This window comes from Gordionus sp. m RMFG-2023, chromosome 3 (genome assembly GCF_954871325.1).
Source record: "Gordionus sp. m RMFG-2023 chromosome 3, tfGorSpeb1-WG-v2, whole genome shotgun sequence".
In the NCBI taxonomy this organism is placed as follows: domain Eukaryota; kingdom Metazoa; phylum Nematomorpha; class Gordioida; order Chordodea; family Parachordodidae; genus Gordionus; species Gordionus sp. m RMFG-2023.
In genome coordinates this window covers 50,337,323-50,355,475 of record NC_088777.1, presented here as the reverse complement: position 1 = coordinate 50,355,475, position 18,153 = coordinate 50,337,323, and positions in this window count along the sequence as shown.

Sequence of the window (18,153 nt, the reverse complement as noted above, 5' to 3'; positions counted from 1 at the left end):
ATTTATGAAATAAAAAAAATTAATTTGTCTAATTTATATTTACTAAGTCTAATAATATCTATTAGATTATCATGGTTAAATTAAATAAGAAATTATAAATTAAAAAGATTTTTATTCTAAAATTATTATATACATGGTTAATGATTAATTTTTTTTAAAATCAAATTTATAAAAACCGGAACAAACCGAAAAGAACCATTATAAATTATAAACCGAACCGATATGAATTTTTTTATAAAAAACCAAAATGGAACAAAACCTTTATAAAATTTTAAACTAAAGTAATGGAATTGCCTATTAAAGTGCAACTAGACCTTGGTCAAGCAAATTATATACCAGTTTTCTAAGCTCCTCAGAAAGTAAATAAATAATATATTTTTCGATTTATGTATTTTTTAAATTTAGTAGATATATCCCGACTTAGTGACATTATTATTTTATTTTTTTTTAACCAAGGGGGGGGGGGGGGGTGAAGGTATATTAAAATAAAATTATATTATTAGTTATACTTTAATAATAGGAATGTTGAAATTATATAGTAGTTTATAACAACCTATTAAAATTAAATTTCGCGAAAATTTTATCTACATATTATTCTTATTTTCTATGTTTAAAAATCATTACTATTATCACTTATTATATAGTAAGAGACAGGCGCTTACCAATAGCGGGGAGAGGGGGCAGGGGAGACAAATCCTCATTCCCAAGCGAAAAAAATCCAGATGCCGACTAAAATATTTTACAGAAATCTTACTGGATCACTACATCTAGTTGCATATATTTTTCCAATTTACATTTATTTGTCAGATTTTACAACAGAAATAAATACGCTACTAGTTAATTCTATAAATTAATATCGACATCAAATTTTCCTTGGCGATATATTTATCCGCCATTTTAAAGTATCTCAGATCATTTGAAACTTTTTCACTGAAAAACTGCAGTAAAACATTTCAAAAAAAAAATGACAACGATATGATTTGAGACTATGAGAATAACTGAAAGTATAATATTGGAACTTGAGAAAATTAGGGCAAATGTAGTTTACGAATTTCATAAATTATGTAATTGTTGAGTTAAAACAGAGCTCTATGAATTTAATATTTATCTACCTCGACTCGAAAGGCAAGCCACTCGTTCCAATATTAGTGTAAGGGTCAGTCGAAAAATACCATAAAATAAATCTCTTTATTACCCTCTTGGATAATTTTACAGCTAAGATGAATGAAAGGTTCTTAATTAATCAGGCAGCACTCACAAATCTTCAAATATTATTACCACAAAATCCTTCCGAATCTGTTTCAAATCTTGCTAGAGGTAAAATTAAATATTTCGCAGATTTTTGTTGTGAGGGTGTTAAAGTATCCCATAATTACATTTACTAGCTGAATAGAAATTATGATATAAAAGGTTAAATTAAAAAAAATATATGATTGCTAATGTTCCAAAAAATGGTATAGATGCTTGGCATAATTTCAAACACATTTGAGACTATTTTCCTAACGTATAAAAATTATTTATATATTTTTTCTACCAATAATTAGAACAAGAATTAAAACTTACCCGAAAAGTAGTGTTGTTAAATAGATCGATTTAAACCGATTTTTAACCCCCTAAAAATATTGGCTAAGCCTTGTGTATTCGCTAATAGATGGTCAAACTAGAGGTTTGCAATGGGCCGGTAAGAACCGATAGACGGAAGTATATCACAGATAAGGCGAAAGAGATCGATGATGTAATAGAATTTATGATGCCTGTAAGAAACTAAAGATGTTTTGTAAACCATCAAACTTTAAAAATATACCTTTCTTAAAACGGACATTAGTATTATCCGCGACCCAGAAGAGCAGATGAATCTATTATTAAACAATGTCTAACTCCGAAGAACTTGCACCAACTATAAGAGACGACTAAGCCTTTTCTAACTCAAATTTCACTACACTAGAGATATGTAAGGCAATTACTAAATTATGAAATAACATGGGTGCTAGACCAGACAGTATCAGAGCTGAACATTTAGTCTCTCCTAATTATATTTAAACCTTCTTATTAATTATTTTCAATAAGATTTGGGTTTTAGGCGTTACGCCGAAAGATTAGAATCTGTCATTTATCTGCAATTTCCTCAAACCTTCAAGTCTTCTACTTTCAGTGACTACAGAGCTATCGAGCTTACTTCTTAGCATAGAAAGTCTTCATGGTATTAATAAAAAAAACCGTATACTGAATTCTATTAATTATTTATCAATATATGTGCCTTTGCCTATAGACCTGGGAGAAATATTCTACAGCCAATATTAGTATTAAAGATTACCTTACAGAAATTCTATAAGTATAAATTACTTCTGCTCCTTACCTTTGTGGATTTTAGAAAGACTTTTGTTAGTAATAAACATGAAGTACTATGGAAAATTTTAAGTGACAGTGTCGTGGACTTGAATATAATATAAATCTTTAGCAATCACTATAGCTCTCTCTCACCTACTTTCTACGTGGATAACATTCAATCTCCGCCGCTTATGGTGCGTAAAGGCGTTAAGCAAGGGTGCGTTTTGTCGCCGATTCTATTTAATATAATTATGAACAAAATTATTGCTGATACACTTCAATCTATTAAACTTATTCTCCCATGACGACTTATATTCTTTATGCATCGTATAATTTCCTATGCAGATAACATAGTGATCATTACTAAATCCATGGAAGAAACATAAAACATTTTGGATATACTGAATTCATATAGTAGGGAAATCGGGCTTACCGTAAACATGAATAAAACAGTTATTAGGCCTTCTCCATGGGTAGAAATGGATTATTCTAATCATATTATGGAATCGCTAGGATAAAATTAGTAAAGGAATACAAATACATAGGGGTAATCTGGACAATAAAGGCCATATAAAGAATGAGGTTGGCAATGAGACTGAAAAGCATGCGAAAGCTGTGTTTTAGAAATATATCAAACTTTAAAATACTAGAGAAATATATATGAAAAGTAGGCTTCAAATGTTCAATTCAATATAAAATTTCCATTCTTCTTTACAGGAGATACTTGGGACATCAACAAAACACAAAAAAAACTTCAGATTTTTGTAAATAGATGTCTGATACTTATCCAGAGTCATATCTAATGAGGGTCTATGGAAATTATCAAAGAATTCCGGTTAAGATTTTACTTAGGAAAAGAAAGAATTCAGTTGTTTGCACATATAATGAGAAATTTCGAACAAAACTTGATTTATGAAGATCTTAGTAGGTTTCCTGCATATAAAAACAAGAGAAAGATTGTTGTCTCAACAAAACTGTAAAGGACATTCTAAATATGAACATAAGTCTAGCACAGTTCACCCATTTAAATAATAACAAAATCTCCATAAATAAACTACTTAAAACAAAAACTTATTATCTCATAAATCATTAGATTCCCTTATTAATATACCTTGCTTTAGAGGTCGAGCTATATTTATTATCCCTCTCTTATCTCCTTCATCTTGTCAATATTTTATTCTCCCAACTGGAGTGTACATCTAACCTAGTTGTATATACCACATCCACTCTTTCATCGCTTTCGTTACCTACACTTGAATTAGTTAACCTACCCAGTATACACACTATCCCACTTGATCGGATTATCTATTCCAATAATAACTGTTCATCACATCTGTTTTAGTTTTAGGCAAGGATATAGGTCTGGTTATGTATGACCTGGGTATGCCCTTTCTTGAATTTATATCATTGATAATACTTTCCTTTTAAACACCTAAATAATAATTCTTTATATATTTAACTTAACTTTCTTAGCCTGTCCTACATATCCACCCACACCTAATATTCCCGTAATTAGACCCTGACTCTTTAAATGGTTAAGCAAATCGTTTTAGCAGGGTTTTCTTTATGTCGTAGCTTGCCCATTGCTAAACTTATATCAATCTCTTCCTAGTAATCTCGACATTTGATCTGTTTATGTATAACGACTATAGGTATGTTTTTTTTTAAAATGAAATAAACCTAAATAACTTAATGCCTTTAATAAATTCCTAAATAATATATTTCCCCTTTATTTCTTAATTTAATCTTGTGCCATTCACTTGTTCCTCCTTTCTTGATCCAGTTCCATGTAGCCATGTACTTAAAATTTATGCTATCCTTTTTAAATTTCTATTATACGTTTGTTAACACGTTTAGTTTTATTATAAATTAAATTTTTTATATAATAAATACTATTTCAACAAATTTTTAAATTTCTACATATATAAAACTAGTTTTAATAATTTTTTTAACCTTTTTTAAATTTATTATTGGGATTTTACGATATGATGGGCATTGAATATGGAATAAATTTTGATTATTTTCAAAGTTGGATATAAAGAAACTAGTAGTTTTATTAAGAAGTGATTGTATTTGTACCGATATTTTTATTTAAATTTTATGTTCATTTCTAGGTTTTTTACAAGGCTAAATAAAAGTAAAATTAACATTGCCAATGTAACCCTTTCTTAATCAAATTTTATCTTAATGTTTGTACAAAATCCTAAATTTGGACGAGGTACTGGGCCAATAGTTATTACACTTTAAATATAAATAGTTTGGCTTAAATCCTATATTATACTAAATATAGAGTAATATATTTTTTTTAAAAAATGGTAAATATATGTGAATAATAGCACTAGAAATTAAAATCCTAAAAAATTATTTAAAAAACGCAAAATAACATTTACCGAATTGTATGATATTATTTTAAACATAACGCAAACCTCCTTAATTTCGAAGCATTATGAGGATGAGGAATAAATAATAAATTTTGTAAAAAAGTAATAAAGTAACAACTATGATAATAAAAAGAACAAAATGATTATATTTGGCATAAAGTCATATTCAAAATTAATTCCAGTAGCAACAGCCGTCATTTATATTGATTAATTTTACATAGCCATTTTTCTAAAAAAATTAAATTAACGTATTCATTATCCAATTTATATTAATTTAATTTAAACAAAAATTATATAAAATTAAATAAACATTCTTTTATTTCTTTACCAAAAAAATTTTAAATGTCTACAAAAGTTATTTCTATTCCAGTAAAGTGATGGAACCCATTTCGAATAAAATCTTATTTAGTAGGTTAAGATACGATCTTAGAGATGTTTTACAGTGGCATGATACGAGTGAATTCTAGCTAGTTCTAGCTAGTGAATTCTAGCTTATCATATAAATCAAAAAATTTGTAGTTCTTGCCGGAAAAATTTTTTAAAAAATATTCAACAAATCCCATCTTACCTTTTACTTCTACGATCCCTACCACATTACCTTCTATTTCTAACTAACATTCAATAATATTAAACCCGCAAGATGGCGTATTATTTTTTTATGAAAATTTGATATTATCGAAACAATTATTTTTAATATAATTATATTATTTATTATGAGATAAAAAGGATATACAACTATTAATGTAATATTCCTTCATTATTGAATATATCTAATTATTTAATTTTTTATAAATTATTTATATCATAAGAAAAGGAATCTTCACTCCAATTAATAGAGAATATAACAAAAAATTTTACCTAAGCAATTCGCAGTTTACCTAGGCAGGCATTTGTAGTTTAGTCAAACCGAAAAATATTCACATTTTTAAATGAACTTTTAAATTTTATATGATTTGACTTTCTACTCTCCTGTATGACTCGTATAGAAATAACCCCAAGACCGCCTTGAATGCAAAGTTGAGGACCATCACCTAGGTCCGTCGATAATGTAATCGGTGATTTTATTCTATCTATCCTTCCCTTTGCAAGTCAGGTAAAATCAGGGCGTTAAGTATAAAATAAAATGTCAAAATTTAAATAAATAATTTACAAAGCTTTACATTAATATTAGATTTCTCCTTCTCTTTTCTATAAAATCTTGTCGTTTCGTATCCCTGGCTGCAAGAGATTTTATAATTTCAGCTGGATGTTTGCGGAGTATACAAGGTTAATTTGACCTACCATGTGTGGCATCGAAAAAATTTAAAAATTGGACATTTAAATCATTCTTTTTTTTCTGTAAAATTTACCATGTTTTAGAATTAGTCAAGCTTGTGATATCTTGATCACTCCTCGTTTTCAGTCTGGCCATTATGATCGCTATAAGTTCTATGGCGATTATATGCCTAATATATTTGCTTGGTATGTACTGAAGGCCTATCTATCTCCAATTTTTAAGAATGCTAGAACAGCTACTTATCACTTGATGTGTGCGCTTGTTACCACATCCAATTAATGTAAGGGAGGAAAGTTGTAAATATCTTATTATAAGTATAGTGATTGAGGGGACTCAGGACTTTTGGCCGTATAAATTTATCTATTTTGTGCTCAATGCGTTACGAATTGATCTTAATAATTTTTATACACTTTTCTGAGTCTTATCTAAGTGGATTTGTCTATATTTATCGTTCTCGATCAGAAATTTAAACTGATTCTCATGAAAATTATTTTCCTGCTGCCAGTTTTAAATTCTTTCGTAATATTTTGATCAATCTTACTTTGAATCTCGTATGAATTCTTTCCTTAGATAAAGGTGTCGTCTAACTTCAAATAAAATAAAGATTACATCTAGGCTTTGTTACATTACAACAAATTCCAATTTATATAGGAATAAGAACTGGCCACCATATGTAATATTTGATATCTATATTTCAAATATGATACTTAGGCATAGTTGTAGCGGTGCTCTTTGATAACTCTGATAAATATAATATAACCAGTAAAAAAAAAGGGGGGGGGGATTATTTCCCTTGCTGATAGGAATATATGTGTATTCTATACTAAAGTAAATCCTCTAATACTTTTTTTTTAAAAGTCTTGAGCAATTAATTATATTTAAATTGAATTGTTATTTTAATTTATAATTTAAAATTGATCAATGAATAGAATTGGTTGATTCTAAATAAGAAATCAATTTACTAATGAAATAAGAATCGATTATTTCTAACACAAATACTATTTACCTTAATTATACATGATATATTGCATTAATAAATAATTAATATTACACAATAATTGTATATTGAGAATATATTCCTTTTTTTGCGAACAGAATCAGTATGATATTATAATTGATTTTAATATGTAACAAAGTATATATTTTATGTTTGCTAGTGCTAAAAAGGACAACTTATAAATGTTAAAGTTGCTTTTTCGAAAAAAAAATACACATCGAATATAGACTTGATAAAAAAAAATCAACATAATAGTATTGGTGATAACTACCCTTGACAGATAGTTGGTAATAAATTAAAATATTTTTCAGATGTAGCTAAATATATATGAGAGTAAAGTTGTTATATTTGAGAAAATAAACAAAATATGACAAGCTTCTTACTTAACTACTTTGATAAACAGGGGGATACCTGAAATTAGCTTTCTAATAGTTCCTTAAAAAATTTTACATAAATTATTAACTTAAATATATGTAATACTAAAATTAATATAAGTATATATACTTTTATTATATAATTATCTTTTTGTATATTATTTTGCGGCTAATAGTTAACATAATGAAAAAATTTATATATTAACTTTCATTTTGTTAAATAATAATATATACTAAATTGATTAAATACAATTAATTTTTTCTTGTTAAAATAATATTCAAATGTTTTTTTATATACAATTAACTTTTACCGATATATATATACTGATAAATTGTGATAAACATCATTATTTTACCACCAATTAAACAAATATCTTTAATTCTTGTCTAATTAGTTCCTTAAAATCCAGTATAGAGCTGAGATTATATATGACATGTTTATGATTATTGACAGTCATTGTTAATAAAAACATAAGATTTAAGTTATTCAGGATATAAAGTAGATATAAAATTAAAGTAAAAATTAAATATATTTTTAACAAAAATGATACAAAATTCGTAATCTCATATACATTATTTTGTGATAAATATATAACTAAATAACATTGTACTTTATGTAGCATATATCATTAATGATCTACAAACTTACTTTGATGAAAGAAATTTAAATTACTCTAAAATATATTGCATGAATGTTCCTGCTTTCTTTTAAAGATAAATGTATACCCTCTAATATAAAAATAATAATAGCATAGATTACGTTTATATGGACGTTTTTGTTTAATATGATACCAGAAAAAAATTCTATAATAACAATCAATGTTAAATATGACTTCTAACATAAATTACGTATTATAAAAGGATACATTGGACTAATGAGATATTTAATAAATTAAACATAAATCACAAGCATAAATTATTTGATATCAATAATCATTATTAGATATGACATAATAAATAGTAAAGAGGATTAATTAAATTTAATGTAATTTCCAAGAAATTAAGCTTAAAGCGAGAACATTCTGAGAGTATGTTAAACTAAATTTGCTTTAAATGTATATAAGGGTATGGCATTTAATCCCCTCTCAACTGACCTTTTGTTGTTTGACAGGTGTTAAATTTTTATACATCCACTAATAAATAATCACCAAGGGATTAAACATTGATTACAATAGTATAAAAAAAAATTCATAGTAATAATTATTTTACAACCATATCTACGATAAGAAATAAATAATTTTGGAAATGGTATGAATAATATCTAATTATAATTTTGAAGATTATTATCAAAGATTTTAATTTAAAAAAAACAAACTTTAGACTGAATAATTGATATAAATTCTTTATTATAATAATACCCTTCCACCTTAACTTTAATGTTCAGCCCCCCCCCACCCGCCTACGCCACTGTAGATCTCACTTCTAAAATCGCAAGTTAATAGATATAGCTAATAGAAGTGAATGGTTTTTAATAGAAGCAGATTTTCCTAACCTGCACTGTGCGCAAAGATTAGAATTATCAGAACATCTTTATCTGAATCATTACACTCATTATGTGACAAGTTATTTTATAATAGAGATTAGATAACCCCTACTTGTAAAAAAAAACACTTTTAAAATAGCTCATAACATTCTTCTTAAAGTTTAATTTTTATAAACTTTATATGCTGTGAAAATATTTAGACTATTTTATAATGTCGTATTTGTATTAGATTGGGTTCGTATTGTGGAATTCCTGATTTTCATATCATTTACTGATGGCAAATTCATACATCCGAAATATTTGATTTTGACCGGATTTCTAGAGAATTCATACTGCAAATTTCTAACAATTCTTTGCATTGATAGGGGCTTCGAAACCACTGGTAGGTATATTGAAATGTATAGTGTTGTTAAATGACTCGTTTTAAGCCGATTATTAAAAAACGGCTAACTCAATATTTCATCCAGAGAAATATTACGTAAGTCTGAAGATTCTGCTTATAGAAGGAACAAAGGTCTAAGACATATATTATCGAAATTTCGAGGCTTAGGCGATATTTTTCTGGCTAAAATATTGAGTTGTTGGCCGTTTTTAAAAATGAGCTCACAACGAGCCGTTTAACAACACTAATGAAATGTATTTCTTCTAGCCAAATCCTATCTTTTAAAATTTTAAAGTGGCTTTCAAAAAAAAATTGAGATTATTTTATTTATTTACTATATTTATTATTATATTACTTTGAACCATAATAAAAATAAAAGATTTATTCGCAATTTTAATAATATTCAAAAAAAAATTAAAAAAAATTTACATTTATTTGAGTCACTATAGTTCAAAAATATTTAAATATTTATAAATTTGTAATTTATCTTATAAAAAATTGATAAACAAATAATAAAAAAAAAATTCAAATTAATTTTTATCCTTAAAATTTCCAATTATTTTTTCGATTCCTATTATAAATCGGACCAAAAAAAAATTTAAATTTAAATTTTTTTTATTTTTTCTATTTTCAAAATGACCTTGGCATTTGACATAAATAAATTTTTTTAAAACAAAAAAATTGGTGTCCAATATTAATCCTAAAGTTTATATTTGTATAATATTTATTACTAATCTGAGTTTTATTATCTACGATTACAAATAATATAATATATCATATAGTATAGTTTTAGCTGGTATGATTTTAAAATTTTTTGATTTTATAATCGTCATTCTTGATAACTAAATAGACACTAATAGTATATTTATAGATATAGATATATGACAAATTTTTCCTCAAGGGCGTTGTTTCAAGTTTTATCTTCCCACGAGGAGAACAGAGAGTCGAGTACAAGAGCATTCTCAGTTTTATGTAATAGTATATATATCAGAGGAAAAATTTTTTAGGCCCGGCCCGGTATATTTAAAAAAAAAATACGGCCTGACCCGTGTACCCGGACCGGGCTTAGGGCCGGGCCTGCAGGCCTCTGATATATTGATGTGTATGTATATGTAGGACAACTTTTTGCTCAAGGGCGTTTGCTAAAGTTGTTACCATTCCCATGAGGAATAATAGAATTGTTTCAAAATACCAACACTTAAGGAATTCTGTTGTTCTTAGATGACATATATATTTTAAATTTATATTTAAATATATTCTTCTTTTTTTTTTCTCCCCAAAATTTCAAGATTAATTAGGCGTAGGAGGTCAAGGTTACGAAAAAACATTTTATTTTTTATTGACATTTTTTATTTTTAAAATATGCTCCTTTTTTTAAAAAAAATACAAATCTAAAACAAATTATATATCAATATAGAATAAATAAAGTTAGGAAATAGATTACAAAAATAAATTTCAGAGTCAAAGTTTAGGATATTTAGAATTAAGAAGGAAAGAATGAAGGAAGGAAGGAAGGAAGGAAGGAAAAAGGAAGGAAGGAAGGAAGGAAGGAAGGAAGGAAGGAAGGAAGGAAGGAAGGAAGGGAAGGAAGGAAGGAAGAAGAAGGAAGGAAGGAAGGAAGGAAGGAAGGAAGGAAGGAAGAATTAAATAAATAAATAAATTTTCTTTAATTCGGTTTACCTCGTTGGAAAAACGCGAAAAGTTGGACTATTTATTCGAATAAAAAGAAATTCGATGTTAGAAATATTATTAGGTTGAAGTTGAATCTCTTCTTTTTTTTTTATACAATTAAATCCTCTAATGGAGGAGCTATATTGACTCGGACTCATTGACAGTTGGACTTTCATATAAAAATAACATAGAAATAAAACTTCCATGAAGTGACGAACTCAAGGGTTATTTTAGTGTAATCAAATATAGTTTATGTAGTCAATTATATAGAATATTTTGTTGCACATTTTTAAGATAGGAGAGAGATAAACCGTAAAGGGAACGACAAGGTAAGAAGAGGTTTATTCAAACCTTGACGTGCAAGTTTTTGAAGGATTCGTGAATGGGGCTGACAAAATAATTTTCCCATTCTAAGGGCGTAGCTATCATTGGAACCAAGATTTAATGGCTGGCTATGAGTGAGTGGGGGATTTAGAAACTGAGCCTTTCAATGAGCCTTTTTTTATGTTCGACTTCGAAATTAATATATATAGCTAAGATTTAGTGATTTTCATTTGAATTGAAAGATGGGGGTGGGGGGGGCATCATTAGGACTAAATTATTATTTAGAGAAAAATAACTGTAGCTAGCTACTTTTGAAAAAATATATAATTGTTTTGGAATCTAAAATATAATACACAATTTTTTTTTTAAATGTAACGACAAAAGTAACTTTTTTATAATGTGTAAAATAATATATATATTTTATATGTATGTATATCTCATTTATTATCCTTAGATGATTTAGTCTTCCAATTAGCGTCTATAAAAATATAAGGTCTCTTTTAACATCGAGCATTCCTATATGGGGGTTTATATTCTAGAAAACGCTCATTTTTGTAGAAAAACTTGGTCACTAATTTTGGAAATAATCTATGGAGGCCATTTCTGAGGCCAAAATTTTTTAAAAATTGGCGGCCAGACTCCCCTGGCTAAAGCCCTGATCATTTAATTATATATTGTATGTAACAATAATCATTTATCCTTTAATTACTCGCAAACTTTCATCGGTTGATGGCCTTAGACCTGATAGCCTCACAACTATCCAGCGGACTATGAGTAATTCTCTCATCCGGTCAATATAACCTATGTTACCACTTTCCCCGCAAAGCATCAATAATAGCAACATACTTACTCAAGTCGAAACAAAAAGAATAAAATTTATACAAAAAATTAGAAAACTTTATTTTTACTCCAATTGTCACATCCAACAGTAGACAAACACCTTCCATTTTTTAAAAAAAATTAACTTTGGCCAATTAAAAAAAAATACTAATCTACTCATTGGAAGCCAAAAGAATTGAGATACAATTTTTTTTTTATATATAATTTAAAATGTTTATTTATTTAAAAAAAATGATAAAACAAAATATTAAAACAAGTATATAAAAAATATGTAAAATTATACTAAATAAAAATAAATATATATATTATAAGTATCGAAGGCTCTAAAAAGAGTCTAACAAATCTATCATCGAACCCCTAATAAATAAATTACAAAATAGTTTTAACCCTATCGATATAGCGATATACAACTATTAATATTAAACGATGAATACGGCGGGCATGAATGGCTCGAAGCACTTCCAAGCCAAACCTTAGATAATCTCTTAACCAATCACCAACTGAGAGTTACTATAGGATTTAGACTTGGATGTTGGCTTACACAGTCACACACTTGCCACCAATGCAGCTTACCCGTTCAACCTAACGCCAGACACGGCCTAAACTGTACCCGCAACCAAGGTCGCCATCTCCGTCATAAAGCTATTAATAAAATCATCCATAACGCTTTTAATAAGGCTAAAACCCAACATCCTTGAACCAACCAATCTCTCATTACAGGATGGCCTCAGACCAGACGGTTTAACCTGCACCCCCTGGTCCAATGGGAAATCCCTTATTTGGGACGCAACCTGCGTCTCCTCCTTTCCTTCATCAATTAAAAATAAAAAAATTAATAAATATTCGGGAAAATTAAATAACTTTATATTTCAGCCAATAGTCATATATCAACTAACGGTCAATTTTTCAGTCTACATATTTTTTTTTAAAAACTTTAACGCGAAAATTTTTTAACATAACAAGCGAAAATCGTGAATCCTTATTTCTTAAACCTAGAAATTTTTAAGCACAATTATACTTGTTTTTTTAGGTACATTTTCATTATTAAATTAAGCTCTTTTTAGAGCCTTCGATACTTATAATATATATATTTATTTTTATTTAGTAACTAATTTCACATATTTTGATATACTTGTTTAAAATATTTTAGTATTTTATCATTTTTTTAAACAAATAAGCATTTTAAATGATAAAATACAAATAGAAATACTTAAACATATAATCACCTTTTTTTTTATTAAAATTATATTTTACTTAATTGTTTCTGTTTTTTTTTTAAAAAAAATACACTTTTGTATTTTATATCGTTTTTTTAAAAAAAATATATACATTCATATATATGTTTTTAATTTGTTAAAACGTATATTTTTGAAAATAGATATTTAATAATTTCGGATAAGATATCAACTTAATAAACTTTTTATTAAACTCATTTAAAAAAATTTAAATTTTTACCAATAATATATTATATACCCATAAATTAGCCATTATTCATCTAGTGTTGTTCGATTTTTAAAAACGGCTAACTCAATATTTCATCCAGAAAATATTACGCACTCCTGAAGATTTTGCTCATAGAAGGAACAAAGGTCTAGGCATATATTTTGGAAATATCGAGGCTTAGGACAATGTTTTCTGTCTAAAATATTGAGTTAGCCGTTTTAAAATCTTGTCTCAAAACGAGCCGTTTAACAACACTATATGCATCTTTACATAGTAAAAATCAAAGACATGAAAACTGAAAGTCCCTAATAAATATATATATATAAATTTCTTATTTATTTATGCTAACACCAACACAAAGAACCAAGATAAATGATAATCTTTTAGAAAAATATATATTATTGCGTCTCGATGTAATAAGTGATTCATTCAAATGATTTAAATTAAGATTAATTTTAAAAGTGTAGATTTAAAAAAAATATATATTTAGACATTTTTTTCTAGGAATTTTCCAGAACTTTCCGAAAGCTGGAACAGAACCGGAACGGAACGGGAACGCAATAATGCCCTTGTTCCGGGCCCCTGATTAAAATATAAAAGTATCTTGAATAAAATTATATCCAAATAATATATATTCTTATACGATGTATCTGTATCTGAATACATTTGAAAAAGTAAAACTACTAAAAATAATAATATAGTATCTTGTTAGTTAAGGCTGTGTCCAAATTATCAAAAAAATTTAATCGCGCAATTTGCGCAAATCTAACGAAAAAAAAAATATAAGCCATTTTTAATGGAAAATTAAAATTTTGGCCTAAATCATTTTTTAATATTTAAAGAAATTTGAAAAAATCATTTAGGTCAACATTTTAATTTTCCATTAAAAATGGCTTATATTTTTTTTTCGCTAGATTTGCGCGAATTGCGCGATTAAATTTTTTTGATACTTTGGACACAGCCTAATATAAATTTATTTTAATTTTCTAAACCAACTATTTCTCATTTTCAACCCCTCATCGTTTTCGAACATTTTTTTTAATGTATATTAAACATCGATTAGTAATTATGATGATACTTTTTACGTTTGTACCTAACTTATATAATAACCTAAGGAAATATGGTAGATGATTTATTATATAAAATAATTTTTTTTAAACATTATCATACGTATATTAACTTTAATAGAGATAGATAGTAGGATAAAGTGAAGTAAAATATCATTATTTTCACGAAAAAAAAAATGACAATTGAGGGGGTTGGTTACGCAATATTGCATCAGTGAAATTTCGGAAGGGTTATCATAGAGTCAATATACGTAATCAACATGAGAACCTCCGGAAAATTAATCGAATAATAAAACTTACTTTAAAAAAAAAGGATTTAATTACGAATTAGAATATTATGTATACTTCTGAAATAGTGATGCAAAATCGCTCCATTTGAGCCGAATTTCTAACTGCAGTATTCTATCCAGAAAAATATTACGAAAGCCTGAAGAGTTTACTCTGAGATGGGCACAAGGGTTTGAGCATCTATTGATGAAAGTTGCTAGGCTTGGGCCGATACTTTATCTATCTAAAATAGTTAGCCCTTTTTCAAAAATGGGCTTAAAAATGGAGCGGTTTTCAATCATTTCTTATAAAATTACAATAAATATTTCGAGTATTTGTAATGCCAAAATTTACGATTTTCAAAAATATTGTGAATAGTTCATATGTACAATATATATTATTCGTTATAGAAATTTTTTTAAAAACTATTTGCATTCGATTCTAATAATTTTCGATTAGGCCCATATGAATGAGAGGAATAAAGAAATAGAATATATTGGAAAAGTTTATGATGAGGTTTTCTCGACTGAAAACATAGTCAGTTCCTGTTAGCATGGTATACACACTTTCCAAGAAGTTAAGGGATTTTTTTTTCCATAAAAAAAATATATGGGTTGGCAGTTAGAAAGAAGTTAATTATAGAGTGATTAATGAAGGTTCGAAAAACAAATGGAAGGGTCTTAGTAGTAAATGTTAAATAGATAAAGTAATTTTAAGGGATTATTTTTTTTTTCTCGTTATATATCGTCAAAGATCTGTCGAGATTAAAATTTTAGTCCTCCCTTTGCGCTGGTTCTCGAAGAAGTAGAAATAATATACCATTTTTCAAAACCAGACATTATTTGATATATTTATTAGTGATCTACATCGGGCCTAATTTTCAAGCCCGGCCCGAATTTATTTAAATATAGAAATTAATTCTTATAATTACTCAAAATAAACGATATATGTTATACGGCGTCTACTTTCTATAAATAAAATCACGTATTTTTATTTTACATAAAAAAATTCAAACATAAAATTGATAAATTTAAGATATATATTTTAAAAAAAATTTTTAATTCAGATTATATTAATATAATTAAGAGACCTGCAGGCCCGGCCCTAAACTCGACCCGGATAAATATTTTTAAATTTGCCCGGGCCGGGTCTAAAAAAATTTTTAAAAAAAAAATATCCGGACCGGGCCGGATATTTTAAATCAACATTATTAGCTGTAAAAATCAAAAATAAATAAAATATATTCAAATAAAATCCGGGCCGAGCCGAAAAAATTTCTTATAAAAAAATCCGTGCCAAGCCGGGTGGTACAAATGGTACCTCTGCAGGTCTGATAAAATTATAAAAAATTATATATATTAATTAATCGCCCCACCCCCTTTCCCCGTGGCATGTTCTGTTTTATATTATATTTATAAAATAAAAATATACAAATTTAAAGTTATTTGTTGAAAAACAAAAATTGTACGAAATTTTAATTTTTATTTACATTTTAATATAATATAGTAATTAATAGTAGTAATTAAGATTTAATAATATCTATTTTAAAAATATAATATAATGAAAAAATAAAAAAAAATTATTATACTTTTTTTTTATATAAATAATATTAAATGTTTTTTAAATTAAAATCGTTTCTGTTTATAGCAAATTGCAATGGCAGCAAAAAAAAATATATGATTGAATACAAACTTCGAGTTATTATTGAAAACAATATTAACCCCTCATACCCAGATGGGAAAAATATAACGAGAGAGAAACAAGGTGGATTTCATACGAAACTTTCTTCCTTTCCTTTCCTTTTATTTATTTATTTATTTCTTTCTTTCTTTCTTTCTTTCTTTCTTTCTTTCTTTCTTTCTTTCTTTCTTTCTTTCTTTCTTTCTTTCTTTCTTTCTTTCTTTCTTTCTTTCTTTCTTTCTTTCTTTCTTTCTTTCTTTCTTTCTTTCTTTCTTTTTTCTTTCTTTCTTTCTTTCTTTCTTTCTTTATCGCATCACAGTGTCTTTTTTACAATTTTTGTTATAATCCATTTTTGATTGAACGGACAAATATCTTAACATCCAGCTGCGACCCAAGCCTGTCAGTGACCGGGGTGATTTTTAAGCTCGGTAAATCATCTTTTCACACGTATTTGCTCATCAATCATCAAAGAAAAACTTGAAATTTTTTTTTATTGTCAAAATCGAGGTTTGAACTTGAAAACTTTCGTTTAAACTATGGCAACATCCCGTCGTTATAACTAAATATCCAATATGGTAATATGATGACCCGCCATTTATAAATAACATACCAATAAAAATAGGATATTTTAAAGGCCAAAAATTTGAACATTAAATTATGATGGGGTAGAGTGGACCTGGGGTTATGTGGCTTAGAACTTACATTAAATTTTAGCTTCCGGCAATCTGCCTTATTTTTTTCAAGTCCGATCTTCTTATTCCTAAAAAAAAAGGAATGGGCCGATTAAAATGTATACAGATTTTCAAGAATTGGGTAAAGGATTACAAGCCAAAAAAAATATACTCGCGACTTCGAAAAGAAAATGGTAAGAATTTTAAAATTATGTCGAGACCCGTGTTCGGCCCAAACAATAACTGTTAAATCGAGGTGCGGTCCCACCGAGTTGGCGGTCTCTCCGAGCTCACCCGATCGTGCAGATCCCCTCATGGCCAACGTGGCGCTTAGAGGCTTTGATTAATTATTTTCTTGTGCGAAATTACCCATGAACTCGTTATTCATGACAAAGGCCTTGACGGTTAATAATATTAAAGGCTCGACCCGAACCGATATTTTAATTTTTTTACTAACCGAACCTGAACCTTGAACCGTTATTTTTATCCGAACCTGAACCCGAACCGATACTAGTTTCGGTTTGGAGCTCTGGTTAAATAATATGCTAGCGTTTTTTGTGTTTATTTATTTTTTTCACAACTTTAAATCACTTTTTGAGTGCGTTCAAGGAAAAACGATTTTACCGAAAATGTAACGAGGCATGTTCAGGATACATAACTCTACGAATTTCGAATATCTACGGAAAAACTTTATATAAATAATTATATTAAGTAGTGTTGTTAAAAAACGGCTAATTCATTAGCCTGAAAAATAATGGCTAAGTCTAGACCTTTGTTCCTTCTATGAGCAAAATCTTCAGGGTTGGGATAATATTTTCCTGGAAGTATTGAGTTAGCCATTTTTAAAAAACCGGCTCAAAACGAGCCGTTTAACAACACTAATATTAAGCACAAAAGTTGAGTTATGTATTTCTACACATTTCCAAATATAATGATTTTTTATTTTTAAAAAAAATATTAATTTAAATT